The sequence below is a fragment of the Manihot esculenta genome, chromosome 4 (assembly GCF_001659605.2).
Source record: "Manihot esculenta cultivar AM560-2 chromosome 4, M.esculenta_v8, whole genome shotgun sequence".
Taxonomy (NCBI): domain Eukaryota; kingdom Viridiplantae; phylum Streptophyta; class Magnoliopsida; order Malpighiales; family Euphorbiaceae; genus Manihot; species Manihot esculenta.
This window is the reverse complement of record NC_035164.2, coordinates 14,021,725-14,039,707: the sequence shown is the minus strand read 5'-3', so window position 1 is coordinate 14,039,707 and position 17,983 is coordinate 14,021,725. Positions and strand designations below refer to the sequence as shown.

The window sequence follows — 17,983 nt, the reverse complement described above, 5'->3', positions numbered from 1 at the left end:
TATGAATTCAAGGGCTAATATATTTAATTCAAGTATGAATTGTGAAATTGAAAATTAATCTACGTGACTATATAACTCATATTGCTCGGTACTATGTTCACTCAAATTATAGACACGAGTCGCTCGTAATTTCCAGTGATAAAATCTGATTTTATACTTATCATTTAAATCAATGCTTGACATCTGGATGATAATATTTAGATTCGGATCAATAATTTTTCATTCGGATAGAAACACATCATTTAGAAAATATCATTCAAACGTTAACTCTTTGACTATCTTATGAATAACTAATCAATATTAACCTGTTAATTATATATAGTGGTGAACAAAGTGAGTAATATTCAGTTGAAATTAAAAAAATTGATTGAATTAAATTAATTTAAAATTTTAGTTTTATTTTTTATTCAATTCAATTCGGTTTGATTTTTAATTTTAAAAATTTTAATTATTTCAGTTCGATTTGATTTTAATAAAAAAATTTAAAAAATTAAATCGAACCGATTAGTGATAATAATACGTTATTTTCAATAATATAGAGAAATTAAATAATATTAAGATTAAAATATTTTAATTAAATTTTAAATACTAAAAATAAATAGTAAAAAATAAAATATTTATTAAAAATTAAAACTGATCAAATCGAATCGAATTGAATTGAATGAGATCGATTCAGTTTGATTCGATTTTTAATTAAAATCAGTTTGATTTGATTTTTATAAATACTAAAATTTTAATTTTTAATTTATTCAAATCGATTTGATTTTAAATCGAACCGAATGAATAATCATCCCTAACTATATGCATATAATGTTAATGAGGATATTTAGTTTAACTTTTTCACCTAGATAATACATTTTGAAAGAGCTATTTTATCTGTTTGGTAAACTCTTTGAAAAGGCAGCTGATTCATTTTAGAAATTTTTTTTATCAGACTGATAATTAATTAGACCTTATTTTTTATTTAAATAATATTATTCTTTTAGTATATATTAATTATAAAATTTATATATTTAAATAAATTATTTATAAATATAAATATAAAATATTATAATAATTGTATTAACGGTAATCTTTATTTTTTATATAATTAAAATATTTATATATATATTTAAAATATTACTTATTGAAAATATAATAAATTTAATATGACTAAAATAATTAACATACAAAAAATTATAAAAATAAAGTCACAAAAAAAAATTACTGAATTAACTAAAATACTGAAGAATAATTTTTATAATCATCGCAAGGACAAATTGATACTTTTAGCTATTTTTTGTACGTTCATCACTCTCTTATAAATGAGGACAAATAATTTTTTTTTTTTTTTTTTTATTTTTCACTCGTTTAAATATGAAGAGATTTTTTTTTTCTTTCTCTTCCCATTTCTATCCAAACAAAGTGTTAATTGGGAAATTTTGTTTTTTAAAAAATATATTATTAAGGCACAAATGCAGATGGCTACAAAAATATTGACAGGCAAAAACCGCTCCTTCAAAGCTCGTATGTCCCCTGGTGATAGCCGGAGAACTGCCCAATCTCTCTCCTCCATGCAACTGGCGAGCAAACCAACAAAACCACTACACTCACCAAAACCATCGTTTTCTCTTTTGAAATCTCTTTCAGGGAAAAAAAAAAAGAAAAAAGAAATCTCTTTCTTTCTCCTCTAAAACCTCACCTGCAATGGCTTTCTTCTCATTTGGGCTATACCATCTCCAACCAACCAATTTAAGAAACAATCCGTCCGCTTTCCTTCTTCCCTTAATCTGTCTTCACTTCATTCTCAGTTTTGTTTGGCTTTATCTCCACTTAGATTAGGTTCAAGATTGCTTGGCAGTGGTCTTCTTGCAAGAGCTGAAGATAAACAAAATAGGTACTTTTGGTTCCTCTCTTCGCCATATAGTTTTCGTTTTCCCTCCCGCGATTACATTATAGGTACTTTTGGTTCCTCTCTTCTCTCTCTGTTCTTCCTCTGTGTCTGTATCTCCCTAAAACCCTTCGATTCGATCCAATCTGAGAAGCCTATGTGAATCTTTATCGTAATTTGGGGAAATCTAGGGTTTTTGCTTCTGAGTTTTGTTTCATTTTCTCGTGATGTGTTGGTAAATTGTTGATTGGAGATTGTTTTTATGATTGTTCGGGCGTTAGGGTTTGAGGATCTGAGTAAGGTTACGTGTTAAGTGGGCGTTTTTTTTGGTAAATTCAAAGATGTTTTGGCGTGGCGTCGCCGGTGAGTGCTTTTTTTTTCTTTTTCATTTCTTGAATTGTTTCTTTCATTCTTGATTCGCATCAGGTATTTATGAATGCATCTTCGTGTTAGTTTAGCTTTTTTGTTTCCTTATTGTCCCTTTTTTTTTTCCTTCCTGGTTGCTGGGGAGTGTGGAAAAATAGAAGCAAATGGATATTTTGAATTCCAGTGGTTTACTGTGTCTCGGACCCATCGTAGACTGAAACTTTTGTCTGATTCATCTGTATAACGTATGTCCCTTTTCTTTAACGGAGGTGGCGCTGGGTGGGGAAGGTTGATCATACATTTTGAATTATTTTTTAAGGCAAACTGATAATTTTCTTTCACTAGATTTGTTAAAACGAAGAAGTAGCTACTTAGGGGGATCAGGTGTGCCATGTTGCCCACCTCATCCATGGGTAGCCTTCAACGCCCAATGTAATAGTGGCAGTAAAACGAGACCAAATCAACTTGAAATTCGTTTTATCCAATGCATTCACACGCAAATGTTTTGGATGTTCTAGGAAGAAAACTGTGTTTCTATAAATTGACACTTTAGACCTTTTGCTGATAGAGTTACACGTTTTGATGTTGGTTTTCTTGGAACATGCTTCCTTGAATTTCTAAGGTTTCCAATTTCAGAAATTCATAATGTGATGCTGTACTTGTTTAACGACTTTGAAATTTGAAGGCATTATAATTGGAATATTGGAGATTGTACCTTCTTAAAATCTTAATTTATTAGCAGTGTGCATCTGGGGATTGTAAAGTCAGCATGCTGAAAAGTCGAACTGCATTACTCTTTGTGATCACAGTATATGGGATAAGACCTCTGTTGGGAGTCACTATCATTTGTAAATTGTTATTGATCTGCTAGTGCTAATCACAATATTCATGTCTTTGCTGTTTGGACTTAAGTCTCACGCTCTCACTTTTGGTTGCATATCTATGTATAACATGGATACAATTGATTAACCACCTCTATCTTTTGGCGTGTGGGGGTGGGGGACCATGCTTGTGTGCCCACGATAAAAAGAATACTATAGAACTTCTTCTGTTATCCACACACACAGGAGTTAGGATATGGCGGCCGCTGGCACTTTGGGTGTGCTCACCATTATCTACTTTTGACATCTTTCTCTGTGCCTTATGTTATTCAGTTTATCTCTTCTGAGTGATGTAATTATCAGTCTGCCTGAGTCAACTCTGTGAAACTTGTGTAATCCAATGTCCTTTTTGTAACCCTAAATGCTTGAAAGCCCTTCTTGCTCTTAACTGTGAAGTTTGGATGATTGGATCCCTTGTTTTGTTTAGTATTATGAATTTTGGTTTGGCTTTTGTAATTTATTTGATAGTTGCCTAATTTTCTGTACTTACCATTTTATGTTTGGATGTGTTGTATAAATGCAAAGGGTGAGTCTTAAAATTTTTTTGTTGGATAATTTTGTGAATGTTTAAGGTGGAGACAATTTTGGACAAGGACAACTTTACACTCGAGGAGCTGCTTGATGAGGATGAAATTATTCAAGAATGCAAAGCTCTAAATGGACGTCTTATCAATTGGTAATGTCTTTTTATGGCTAATTGCTCTATGCTTCTCCTTGCTTTTTCTATAAAAGTTCTCTTTAAGAATTTTGTTAATTGAGGAGATTTTTGTAATTTATTTATTGGAATTATATTTAAATAGAATTATAAATAAGTAAAATAGAATTATAAATAAGTAAAATTTAAAATTTAAATTAATCAAATATATTTAATTAGAAATTTAAATTTAAATATTTTATATAGTATACTTTTTTTAATTTGAAAAAGAGCGTTTTAATTTTTTAATGACTCTGTCTTTAAACAATGTAAATTTAAATTAATCAATATATTTAATATAAATTTAATTTTATATGAAAATAATTTTAATAACTATTAAATTTGTATAAATTAAATTAAAATGAATATATGAATTTAAATTATAAAAAAAAACTTAATTTAATTATTATCAAATTTATCTAATATTAAGTGTAAGCTCTATATATATTAAATGGCTCACATTAGCAAGTGATCCAAAACCAATGAGTTTTATCTTTTTAATATACATTAAATAAACGCAAATAGAAGCCAATTAGAGATAGTCTAATTTCATCTTTTTGTATTTAAAGAGTAGAGAGCAGGTGCTTCAGTGTACTTTTTAGGGCTAATGGTATAAAATATTATGAACTTTGTACGCTCTGTTGATTGTGTTGCTTATGTGGGGTTGAGAACTTGAGATGGAATACAAGTAGACAACGCAGACTCATTTGTGATTCCTTTCTCACTATTGACACTTGATATAATGAAAGTTGTACAAATATGGCATGTACATAATAGATATGTGGGTTGTAATTAATATTGCATGAGAAGAACTTTATATTGGTATAATTATTAGAAGCATTGATCTGAGTTGAAAATTGTGTTTGTGATTGAATGAAGTTTGGGGGTTAAAGGTTGAGAGTTCATTGAAGTGAAATTTTATTATTCATAGATGGAATTAGAACCAGTTTAGGATGGAGACTCTAGAGTATTTTTGGTAGGAAAAAATGTCATGAAATACATGACAACAATTAATTGCAAAAATAAGAGAAGCACCACGGAACGTGACATCTCCATTTCGGTTAGTTAAATAATCTTATAGGGGTGTTGCAGTTAGTGGTATTAGAGCTAACGTTTAGGCCGTTCTAGGTATTTAGGAGAAGGAACAAGTATAAGCAAATGTATATACCTTATAAGTTAAGGTCAGGATACAACTCTACTATAGGTTTTTGTAAGTTGTCTAAGAATGTTATTTGACATTCAATATGTGTTAGAAGATAGAGGTGATAGTCTAAAGTCGTGATCGCAATAATCTATTCAATGTTACAAATGTGTGTATTGTAAGCTGCAGATTACATTATGGACATTGGAGTATTGAGTGGAAATTGTGTGCATCGCTTTTAAGAATCTGCTAGGATATGGTAGATGCCTTATATCTGATGCAGTTGTATCATGACAAGTTTCTAATTGCTATAAAGTGACTTCTAATAAAAGTTTATATCCTTTTAAAATAAAATACTAGAGACATCAGCAATAAGGTATAGGAAAATTCTACGATAGCGACAATGAACTCGAAAAACATAATTGTTTTTGTGTTGTTTCTCATTAAAAAGAGGAATTTTATAAACATTATGATATAAGAGAAATGAAAAAAAGGAGAGCCATGATTAGATGAAATAGGTTAGAACATGTCAGTGACCAATCATCTTGTTCACTTTTTACTGTAACGATTGTTTGATATCGAAACATAGTCATAACCTTTGAGGGAAATAAATTTGGATTATCATAATACCAGATTGAAGGGTTTTAAAGAAAGATTAATTATTTATAGGATTATAGATAAAAATAAAGCCACAAAAGAAATCATTGAATTAGCTAAGATATAGGAGAACAATTTTCATAAAGGGACCATGAGTGAATTAGATCCTTAATATTGTCAAAACTTGTCTATAACTTAGGATAAAAGCATACAGAAGTACCTAAAATGAATAACTTGGAAAGCTTGTCAAAGAAACGACAATTAGCATGCTAATAGGTGCAATTTATGATATAAAACAACACTTGAAAGGCAGTGTCACAGTCTAGATATAAAATGTAAGTTGGCATTTAAAGTTATAAAGTATAGACGAAGTGTCGCAACTATCCGAAATCCTCATTCACTAGCGGACTAAATGAAATTGTTGTTTGAAAAAAAAAAGGATAATGGCATAAAAAAATCTGAAATTTTATTGCTTGGCACAATAAATTAGGATTTAAAAATATTTAGCGATTCTTTTCAAATTTGAATTGAAAGTGGGGAGCATCTGTCGGTAGCAAGCCACATTGTATTTTTTCATTACTTGACGGTGGACTCTATGCTACACCTTGAATAACCAAGGTGAGACATTAATTCTCGTCCTTCACACAAAAAATTAGTCTTCTCGCTTCACTACCATTTTGGCCTCAAAAAAGGAGATATTGCCTTCGTTCTTTCTCCTAACTCTATTCACCTTTCGATCCTTTATTTCTATATCTTCTCTCTCGGTGTCGTTACCTCTCCTTAGAAATCAAATATCTTTAAACCTGAGATTCTTCACCAAATTCAGCTGTCGAAACCTGTAATTGGGTTCGTCACGTCGAATGGTGCTCATACAATTCCTAATCTCAGAACAATCATACTCGACTCTCCCGAGTTTGAATCGCTAATGATGAGTCTAGCTCACTGTGGAGAAATGGAAGGAGAAAAGGTTTACTAATTGGACCCTGCGACGATTCTCTATCCTCACGTACTACTAGTCGAGTTAATGGAGTGATTTTGACTCATCGAAATTTCACATATATGGTGGCTGCAAGTCATGCGGTTTACACGACTCGGATGGCAGCTACAATTTCCTTTTTCCCGTTGCCTCATTTTCATGTTTATGGTTTGTGTTATTTCGTGACTGCTTTAACTATAGGAGCGGCGGTGGTGTCCATGGTTAAATTTGATATGAAGGCAATGTTGATAGTAATTGAGGAGAGTAAGGTCACTCACGTAGCACAGATTGCACCGGCGGTGGTGCTGATGACTAAGGATCCTAGGTTGTTAGACGACTATGATTTGAGCTCTCTAGATGTTGTAGCCTGCAGAGTTGCTTCGCTTAGGAAAAGCGTAGTTAAACTATTTCGGCAATAATTTCCAAATTTGACTTTAAGTCAGGTTAGTTAGACACTAAACTTGGATTTTTAGCATTAACCGGTGGTTAATTTCTCACATTGGTTATTCAATGTGTAGCGTATGATCCACCGTTAAGTAATAAAAAAATATATAAGGAACGTCACGTTAGCCACCGGCAAATGCTCCCCCACTTACATTTCAAATTTGAATTGAATCGCTAAATGTTTTTAAATTCTAAGTTATTGTAGCAAGTAAAATCTTTTTAATTAAAATGCAAAAAATCTTTAAAGGTTTAAATTTTTTATGCCATTATCCAAAAATATATTAATAAATAATGTGGTCACTCAATCCATTATTCCTTTCTCATTGTTGACACTTGGTATCTATGAAGTGTTGATTTGAGTTGAAAATTGTGTTTGTGGTTGAAGGAAGTTTAGGAAAGTTAAGATTGAGAGTTCACTGAATTGAAATTTTATAATTCACAGATGGAATGAGGACCAATATATAGAGGAGACGGTGCCGAATTTTCGATAGGAAAAAACCTTTTGATTAAAATTTAAAATCCTCAAAGATTTGGAATATTTATGCCATTGTCCCTAAAAATATTACTAAACAAGACACACTCATTCGCGATTCCGTTCTCACTATTGAAACATGACATAATGAAAATTGTACAAATATGGCATATACATAATAGATATGTGGGTTGTAATTAATATTGCATGAGAATAATTTTGTTTCGGTATAATTATTAAAAGCGTTGATCTGAGTTGAAAATTGTGTTTGTGATTGAATGAAGTTTAGGGGTTAAAGGTTGAGAGTTCATGGAAGTGAAATTTTATTATTCATAGATGGAATTAGAACCAGTTTAGAAAGGAGACTCTATAGTATTTTCAATAGGAGAAAATGTCATGAAATACATGATAATAGTTGACTGAAAAAATAAGAGAAGCACCACCGAACCTGGCATCTCTATTTCAGTTAGTTAAATAACCTTATAGGGGTGTTGCAGTTAGTGGTATTAGAGCTAATGTTTAGGCCGTTCTAGGTATTAAGGAGAAGGAACAAGTATAAGCAAATGTTTATACGTTATAAGTTAAGGTCAGGATATAACTCTACTATAGGTTTTTGTAAGTTGGCTAAGAATGTTATTTGACATTCAACATGTATTAGAAGATTGGGGTGATAGTCTAAAGTCGTGATCGCAATAATCTATTCAATGCTGCAAATGTGTGTATTGTAAGCTGCAGATTACATTATGTACATTGGAACATTGATTGGAAAGTTTGTGCATCACTTTTAAGAATCTGCTAGGATATGGTAGATGCCTTATATCTGAAGTTGTTTCATGACAAGTTTCTAATTACTATGAAGTGACTTCTAATAAAAGTTTATATCCTTTTAAAATAAAATACTAGAGACATCAGCAATAAGGTATAGAAAAATTCTATGATAGCTATAATGTACTCGAAAAACATATTTGTTTTTTGTGTTATTTGTAATTAAAAGGAGGAATTTTATATATATTATAATACAAGATAAATGAAAAAAAAAGAGAGCCATGAGTAGGTGAAATAGGCTAGAACATGTCAGTGACCAATCTTCTTGTTCACTTTTTAGTGTAACGATTGTTTGATATCGAAACATAGTCATAACCTTTTAGGGAAATAAATTTGAATTATCATAATACAAAATCGAAGGGTTTTAAAGAAAGATTAATTAGCTAAACATTATGTAAATATGGATTGAAGATATAAGAAGAGTACACACATAAAATAAGTGATAGTTATAAGATGGTAGGTATGATTAAGGAGTTAGTTTAGATAGTTATTGTTTATTAAAAGTTTAGTTGTTATCTATATTGGTGATATAGTTAGATTTTAAACGCTTTAATCGATACAAGTAATTATTATTGATGAGTTATATTGATATTTGTTTATATATAAATTTGTGTGTATATATAGTAATTATTATTGATGAGTTATATTGATATTTGTTTATATATAAATTTGTGTATATATATATATATATATATATACATGTTTTGAATATTGATATCTAGTTTCTTAATAATATTGTGCAAAATATAGCTATGAAAATATAATTATTTATGTTTTCTTAGTTATTTACTGGATTCTAAATATAATGTGATAATGTGGTTGATTATTAGCTAGAATAAATTATGTTAGTATAAACTTTATGTTATTATCTATTGTTAAGAGCTACGTAGACCTGATCCTCTATTGGAGGTACGTAGGCAGCCTTCGGGTGCGGTCCAAAGATAATAAATGTTAAGACTTTAATTAGCAAATAGCAACGGTGTAAATTCAAGCTATATTAGTAGATTTTCACTTCGAATAAATTACTTAATGAAAATTTAATAAGTTTAGTATGACTAAAATAATTAGCATGCAAATAATAATATTTATAAGATTATAGATAAAAGTAAAGCCACAAAAGAAATCACTGAATTAGTTAAGATATAGGAGAGCAATTTTCATAAAGAGACCATGAGTGAATTAGACCCTTAATATTGCCAAAACTTGACTATAACTTAGAGTAGGAGCATACTAAAGTACCTAAAATGAATAACTTGGAAAGCTTGTAAAAAAAACGGCAATTGGCATGCCAATAGGTGTAATTTATGATATAAAACAACACTTGAAAGGCAGTGTCACAGTCTAGATATAAAACGTAAGTTGGCATTAGAAGTTATAAGGCATAGACAAAGTGTCGTAGCTACCCCAAATCATCATTCACTAGCAGACTAAATTAAATTGTTGCTTGAAGAAAAAAGGATAATGGCATAAAAAATCCAAAATTTTATTTCTTGGCACAATGAATTAAGATTTAAAAATATTTGGCGATTCTTTCCAAATTTGAATTGAAAGTGGGGGAGCATCTATCGGTAGCAGGCCATATTGTATTTTTTTATTACTTGACGGTGGACTCTACGCTACACCTTGGATAACCAAGGTGAGATATTAATCCTTGGTTAGTTAAGTTAAAATTCTTAATTGGTGTAGAAAAACATAAAACGCTCTCTTCGATGCCGTCACTCTCTGTCGAATTTATTTTCCCGACTTCGTCATTCGCACAAAAAATTAGACTTCTCGCTTCACCACCATTTTAGCTTCAGAAAAGTAGATATTGCCTTTGTTCTTTCTCCTAACTCTATTCACCTTTCAATTCTTTATTTCTGTATCTTCTCTCTCGGTGTCGTTAGGTCTCCTTAAGAATCAATTGTTTAAATTTAAACATGAGATTCTCCACCAAATTCAGCTGTCAATACCTGCAATTGTGTTTGTAACGTCGGATGCTGCTCGTATAATTCCTAATCTCAAAACAATCGTACTCGAGGGAAGGTTTACCGATTGGACCTTGCGATGATTCTCTATCCTCACGGACTACTGGTCGAGTTGATGGAGTGGTTTTGACTCATCGAAATTTCACATGTATAGTGGCTGTAAGTCATGAGGTTTACACGACCTGGATGGCAGCTGCAACTTCCTTTTGCTTTATTTTCATGTTTATGGTTTATGTTATTTCGTGAGGGCTTTAACTATGGGAGTGACGGTGGTGTCCATAGGTAAATTTGATATGAAGACAATGTTGACAGTAATTTAGGAGCGAAAGGTCACTCACGTAGCACAGACTACACCGGCGGTGGTGCTGATGACTAAGGATCCTAGGTTGTGAGACGGCTATGATTTGAGCTCTCTAGATGTTGGAGACTATAGCGTTGCTTCGCTTAGGAAAAGCATAGTTGAATTGTTCCGGCAACAATTTCCAAATTTGACTTTAAGTCAGGTTAGTTAAACACCAAACTTGGATTTTTACCATTAACTGGCAGTTAATTTCTCACATTGGTTATTCAATGTGTAGCGTATGATCCACCGTTAAGTAATAAAAAAATACAGATGGAACGTTACTTTAGCCACCGGCAAATGCTCTCCCACTTACATTTCAAATTTGAATTGAATGGCTAAATGTTTTTAAATTCTAAGCTATTGTAGCAAGTAAAATCTTTTTAATTAAAATGCAAAAAATCTTTAAAGGTTTAAATTTTTTATGCCATTATCCAAAAATATATTAATAAATAATGTGGTCACTCAATCCATTATTCCTTTCTCATTGTTGACACTTGGTATCTATGAAGTGTTGATTTGATTTGAAAATTGTGTTTGTGGTTGAAGGAAGTTTAGGAAAGTTAAGATTGAGAGTTCACTGAATTGAAATTTTATCATTCACAGATGGAATGAGGACCAATATACAGAGGAGACGGTGCCGAATTTTCGATAGGAAAAAACCTTTGGATTAAAACTTAAAATCCTCAAAGATTTAGAATATTTATCCCATTGCTCCGAAAAAATATTACTAAACAAGACACACTGATTCGCGATTCCTTTCTCACTATTGAGACTTGACATATAGAAAATTGTACAAATATGGCATGTACATAATAGATATGTGGGTTGTAATTAATATTGCATGAGAAGAGTTTTATTTTGGTATAATTATTAGAAGAGTTTATCTGAGTTGAAAATTGTGTTTGTGATTGAATGACGTTTGGGGGTTAAAGGTTGAGAGTTCATTGAAGTGAAATTTTATTATTCATAGATGAAATTAGAACCAGTTTAGAAAGGAGACTCTAGAGTATTTTCGGTAGGAAAAAATATCATGAAATACATGATAATAGTTAATTGAAAAAATAAGATAAGCACCACGAAACGTGACATCTCCATTTCGGTTAGTTAAATAACCTTATAGGAGTGTTGCAGTTAGTGGTATTAGAGCTAACGTTTAGGCCGTTGTAGGTATTAAGGAGAAGGAACAAGTATAAGCAAATGTATATACCTTATAAGTTAAGGTCAGGATATAACTCTACTATAGGTTTTTGTAAGTTGGCTAAGAATGTTATTTGACATTCAACATGTATTAGAAGATAAAAGTCGTGATCGCAATAATCTATTCAATGCTGCAAATGTGTGTATTGTAAGCTGCAGATTACATTATGTACATTGGAGCATTGATTGGAAAGTTTGTGCATCACTTTTAAGAATCTGCTAGGATATGGTAGATGCCTTATATCTGATGCAGTTGTTTCATGACAAGTTTCTAATTACTATGAAGTGACTTCTAATAAAAGTTTATATCCTTTTAAAATAAAATACTAGAGACATCAGCAATAAGGTATAGAAAAATTCTATGATAGCGACAATGTACTCGAAAAATATATTTGTTTTTTGTGTTGTTTGTAATTAAAAGGAGGCATTTTATATATATTATAATACAAGAGAAATGAAAAAAAGGAGAGCCATGAGTGGGTGAAATAGGCTAGAACGTGTCAGTGACCAATCTTCTTGTTCACTTTTTAGTGTAACGATTGTTTGATATCGAAACAAAGTCATAACCTTTTAGGGAAATAAATTTGAATTATCATAATACAAAATCGAAGGGTTGTAAAGAAAGATTAATTAGCTAAACATTATGTAAAAGTGAATTGAAGATACAAGAAGAATACACACATAAAATAAGTGATAGTTATAAGATGGTAGGTATGATTAAGGGGTTAGTTTAGATAGTTATTGTTTATTAAAAGTTTAAAAGTTTAGATTTTAAACGCTTTAATCGGTACAAGTAATTATTATTGATGAGTTATATTGATATTTGTTTATATATAAATTTGTGTGTATATATATATATATATACATGTTTTGAATATTGATATCTAGTTTCTTAATAATATTGTGCAAAATATAGCTATGAAAATATAATTATTTATGTTTCCTTGGTTATTTACTTGATTCTAGATATAATGTGATAATGTGGTTAATTATTAGCTAGAATAAATTATGTTAGTATAAACTTTATGTTATTATCTATTGTTAAGAGCTACGTAGACCTGATCCTCTATTGGAGGTATGTAGGCAGCCTTCGGGTGCGGTCCAAAGATAATAAATGTTCAGACTTTAATTAGCAAATAGCAGCGATGTATATTCAAGCCATATTAATAGATTTTCACGTCGAATAAATTACTTAATGAAAATTTAATAAGTTTAGTATGACTAAAATAATTAGCATGCAAATAATAATATTTATAAGATTATAGATAAAAGTAAAGCCACAAAAGAAATCACTGAATTAGCTAAGATATAGGAGAGCAATTTTCATAAAGAGACCATGAGTGAATTAGACCCTTAATATTGCCAAAACTTGACTATAACATAGAGTAGGAGCATACTGAAGTACCTAAAATGAATAACTTGGAAAGCTTGTCAAAAAAACGGCAATTGGCAAGCCAATAGGTGTAATTTATGATATAAAACAACACTTGAAAGGCAGTGTCACAGTCTAGATATAAAACGTAAGTTGGCATTAGAAGTTATAAGGCATAGACGAAGTGTCGCAGCTACCCCAAATCCTCATTCACTAGCAGACTAAATTAAATTGTTGCTTGAAGAAAAAAGGATAATGGCATAAAAAATCCAAAATTTTATTTCTTGGCACAATGAATTAAGATTTAAAAATATTTGGCGATTCTTTCCAAATTTGAATTGAAAGTGGGGGAGCATCTATCGGTAGCAGGCCATATTGTATTTTTTTATTACTTGACGGTGGACTCTACACTACACCTTGGATAACCAAGGTGAGATATTAATCCTTGGTTAGTTAAGTTAAAATTCTTAATTGGTGTAGAAAAACATAAAACGCTCTCTTCCATGCCGTCACTCTCTGTCGAATTTATTTTCCCGACTTCGTCCTTCGCACAAAAAATTAGACTTCTCGCTTCACCACCATTTTGGCTTCAGAAAAGTAGATATTGCCTTTGTTCTTTCTCCTAACTCTATTCACCTTTCGATTCTTTATTTCTGTATCTTCTCTCTCGGTGTCGTTAGGTCTCCTTAAGAATCAATTATCTTTAAACATGAGATTCTCCACCAAATTCAGCTGTCAATACCTGCAATTGTGTTCATAACGTCGAATGCTGCTCGTATAATTCCTAATCTCAAAACAATCGTACTCGAGGGAAGGTTTACCGATTGGACCCTGCGATGTCTCTATCCTCACGGACTACTGGTCGAGTTGATGGAGTGGTTTTGACTCATAGAAATTTCACATGTATAGTGGCTGTAAGTCATGAGGTTTACACGACCTGGATGGCAGCTGCAACTTCCTTTTGCCTTATTTTCATGTTTATGGTTTATGTTATTTCGTGAGGCTTTAACTATGGGAGCGACGGTGGTGTCCATAGGTAAATTTGATATGAAGACAATGTTGACAGTAATTTAGGAGCGAAAGGTCACTCACGTAGCACAGACTGCACCGGCGGTGGTGCTGATGACTAAGGATCCTAGGTTGTGAGACGGCTATGATTTGAGCTCTCTAGATGTTGGAGACTATAGCATTGCTTCGCTTAGGAAAAGCATAGTTGAATTGTTCCGGCAACAATTTCCAAATTTTACTTTAAGTCAGGTTAGTTAAACACCAAACTTGGATTTTTACCATTAACTGGCAGTTAATTTCTCACATTGGTTATTCAATGTGTAGCGTATGATCCACCGTTAAGTAATAAAAAAATACAGATGGAACGTTACTTTAGCCACCGGCAAATGCTCTCCCACTTACATTTCAAATTTGAATTGAATTGCTAAATGTTTTTAAATTCTAAGTTATTGTAACAAGTAACATCTTTTTAATTAAAATGCAAAAAATCTTTAAAAGTTTAAATTTTTTATGCCATTATCCAAAAATATATTAATAAATAATGTGGTCACTCAATCCATTATTCCTTTCTCATTGTTGACACTTGGTATCTATGAAGTGTTGATTTGATTTGAAAATTGTGTTTGTGTTTGTGGTTGAAGGAAGTTTAGGAAAGTTAAGATTGAGAGTTCACTAAATTGAAATTTTATCATTCACAGATGGAATGAGGACCAATATGTAGAGGAGACGGTGCCGAATTTTCGATAGGAAAAAACCTTTGGATTAAAACTTAAAATCCTCAAAGATTTGGAATATTTATCCCATTGCTCCGAAAAAATATTACTAAACAAGACACACTCATTCGCGATTCCTTTCTCACTATTGAGACTTGACATATAGAAAATTGTACAAATATGGCATGTACATAATAGATATGTGGGTTGTAATTAATATTGCATGAGAAGAGTTTTATTTTGGTATAATTATTAGAAAGGGCATTATGGAGCAAGCTGAATTCAAACAGGCGCGGTCATAATGATCCTTGGTGTTTACCCTCTCGACAGTTGGGGCAATAACTGCCGAGAAGGTAAAGGGGCAATTGATGACCGCTGGGTTTCTCCACCCCGGTCAAAGGCCAAGCCCGCGATAAAGGCTCATCATCCGAAAGCCCACACATCCTCTGCACTGACAGGTCCGGCCCATTAAATCCTCGATACCAGGCCCCCTCTGAATTTCTCAGCCAGGTCGGCCCAGCCTTCACTGCTCCACGGGCCGGCCCCCTTTAGGCCCAGCTTTGTTCCTATCTTCCGGCCTAGCCCGGAACCAGCAGGAAGATTCATCCACCTGCCTTGTAGGTCCATATACACACGAACAGGGAGAATCAAAGGCCGTTACGCATGGAGCAGAGATCTGATTCCCTCGTACGCCCGTATCAACGTAGCAGGGACAGGTGGACCAATGATAGACGTTCTGTTAGCACGTCACTAGCAGACAAAAGGAAACATATAAAAGGAGAAATATTCTCCTCTATGTAGAAGTTTTTCCAGTTTTACAGAACCCATTGTAAACCCTATTTTCTGGATCTCAGATCATCAAAATATAATTAATTTAAATAGAAAATCAATCTAACCCATTAAATTAAATTTTTTATAATATTAATAAATTCTTACATTATTTTAAATTAAAGAAAATAGTGAATAAATAGAATGTTAATATAATAATAATATAAGTTTTTAGTTGCTATAAATAGATATGCAAATTATAGTTTCATATTAAAAGTTAATTAAGAATTGATATATTAATAGATTTAGTTTATTAAATTTATAAATACTAATTAAAAGTATACATATTTTGTTTATTAATATATAGAATGAGGATTTATTCAGATTGGAAAAAAAAGTAAATAATTGACTTTTTAATCAATATTATATGTAAATCTTTATTTAAATAGTAATTTTAAAATATTAAGTTGTTTCTTAGAATTTTATTTAAAATAATAAAAAATAAAACTTAATTATAAATAGAATTAAGTATTTTAAGTCTATATAAATTTTAAAATATTTTAAGTATAAAAATTAAAATAATTAATTAAAATTAAATAATTAATTAAATTTAATCCTGCATATTAATAGAATACTTCATATATAGAATTTATCAATTAATTATTATATACAATTTAATTTTAAGTATAATTTTAATAAATTCTCATTTAAATAGGTTTATACCTACTTTGCTTTGAGATAGATATTTTAAATGGAAAATGTTCTATTTATAAATATTAAAATGTAAACTTCGATTTAATTTTTTAAATCATTGAATAAAAATTAATTATAATAAAATAGAATTCCTAAACGTGGAATTAAAATTCATATTTAATTATAGAATGAAATAATAAAGTGTATTTCAAATAAATTTAACATAAATACAAAATAATTAAAATTAATTTTTGATTAAATAAAATTTAAATATAAATAATTTGATAAAATATAATTAATTTAAATAGAAAATCAACCTAATATTAAATTAAATTTTTTTAAGAATATTAATAAATTCTTATGTTATTTTTGAATCAATCAAAATAGTTATTGTCCTTTTTTTTCTGCTTTTATATAGTATAAATTGTTAGCTGTAAGTTATAATTTTTTATTTAAAATTAATTTATAAATATTAAAATAAAATATCTTTTAATATAATTATCATACTATAATTTGTTTTCAAAAATATAAGCTTCCATTTAATTTTTCAAACTATTAAATAACAAATAATTATAATAAAATAAAAGTCCTAAAAAATAAATTAAAATTCATATTTAATTATAAAAGAAAACAATAAAGTGTATTTCAAATATATTTAACATAAATATAAAATAATTAAAATTAATCTTTAACAAATTATAATTTAAATATAAATTACTTTAATCGGTTAAAATTTTATTTTGTAAATTTATATTTTTTAATAACTAATTAATAATTTTTAACTATTAAATTATTTTTTAGAATTTAATTTAAAATAATAATAAAATAAAACTTAAATATAAATAGAATAAAATTATAGAATAGATAGATATAGATTATAGAATTACTAAATAGATAGATAGATGTAGATTATGGATATTATATGTATACTCTCTCTCCCGCTATGGGGTTTCATTTTTCTCTTGTAAATACAAGGTTCTTTAATGATTGTTATGACAGATCTAATCATTATCATTGGTGAGGGATATGACAATACTAATGTAGGGCAACACGGAGAATGGAGATTTTGCATAGTGGGTCGTCTCTTTCCTAATAGGGCTGTTAACTTTGTCAAAGAACTGGACAATAATGTTTTCATTTTTTAGTTTTTCCATGCCTACGGCATTACAAAGGTTTTGAATGATGGTCCATGAACTACCTAATTAGGAGTAAATTACGTAATCATAGGGATTTGTATAACTAACAGATCTTATATATATTATTTTGTGTACATGTTTATTTTATTTCCTTAGAATAGGCTAAAATTTTAAAAATAAAAGGCTAAAATTTTCTTTATATATATTGATTGAAAATATTTTAAGTCGAGTTAAAATTATTCAAATTTTGATTTTTAAGTTTATATAATTTTTTATTGCAATATTAGAAAAATATCACATTATTTTTAATTGTTATCGTACAATTTAATTATTTATAATTAGGTTGGTATTATAAAAATATTTTTTAAAAAAATATTATATATTTTATTTATAAAGATTAAAGTGGACAAAAGAAATTTAATAAGTGATTTAAATTTATATAAATGCACTTTAAAAAAAAATTATATAGAGATATTTAATATGATAAAAAATATAAAAATTTTAAAAATAAAATGCTTAA

At 30.0% G+C, this 17,983-nt stretch overlaps 1 long non-coding RNA gene across 4 annotated transcripts in view; it reads left to right on the top strand.

Moving 5' to 3' along the window:
- The first annotated feature begins 1,458 nt into the window (after positions 1-1,458).
- LOC110608022 overlaps positions 1,459-17,983 on the top strand; it is a 28,084-nt gene continuing 11,559 nt past the window's right edge. For 3 of the 4 annotated variants that reach the window (XR_006350470.1, XR_006350469.1, XR_006350471.1), the window contains exons 1-3: positions 1,459-1,876; positions 2,152-2,233; positions 3,690-3,793. This is a non-coding gene — a long non-coding RNA (uncharacterized LOC110608022). Of the gene's footprint in view, positions 1,877-2,151; positions 2,234-3,689; positions 3,794-7,411; positions 8,351-17,983 lie in introns of those variants that run through there. The other variant, XR_006350472.1, reaches the window with a different exon arrangement.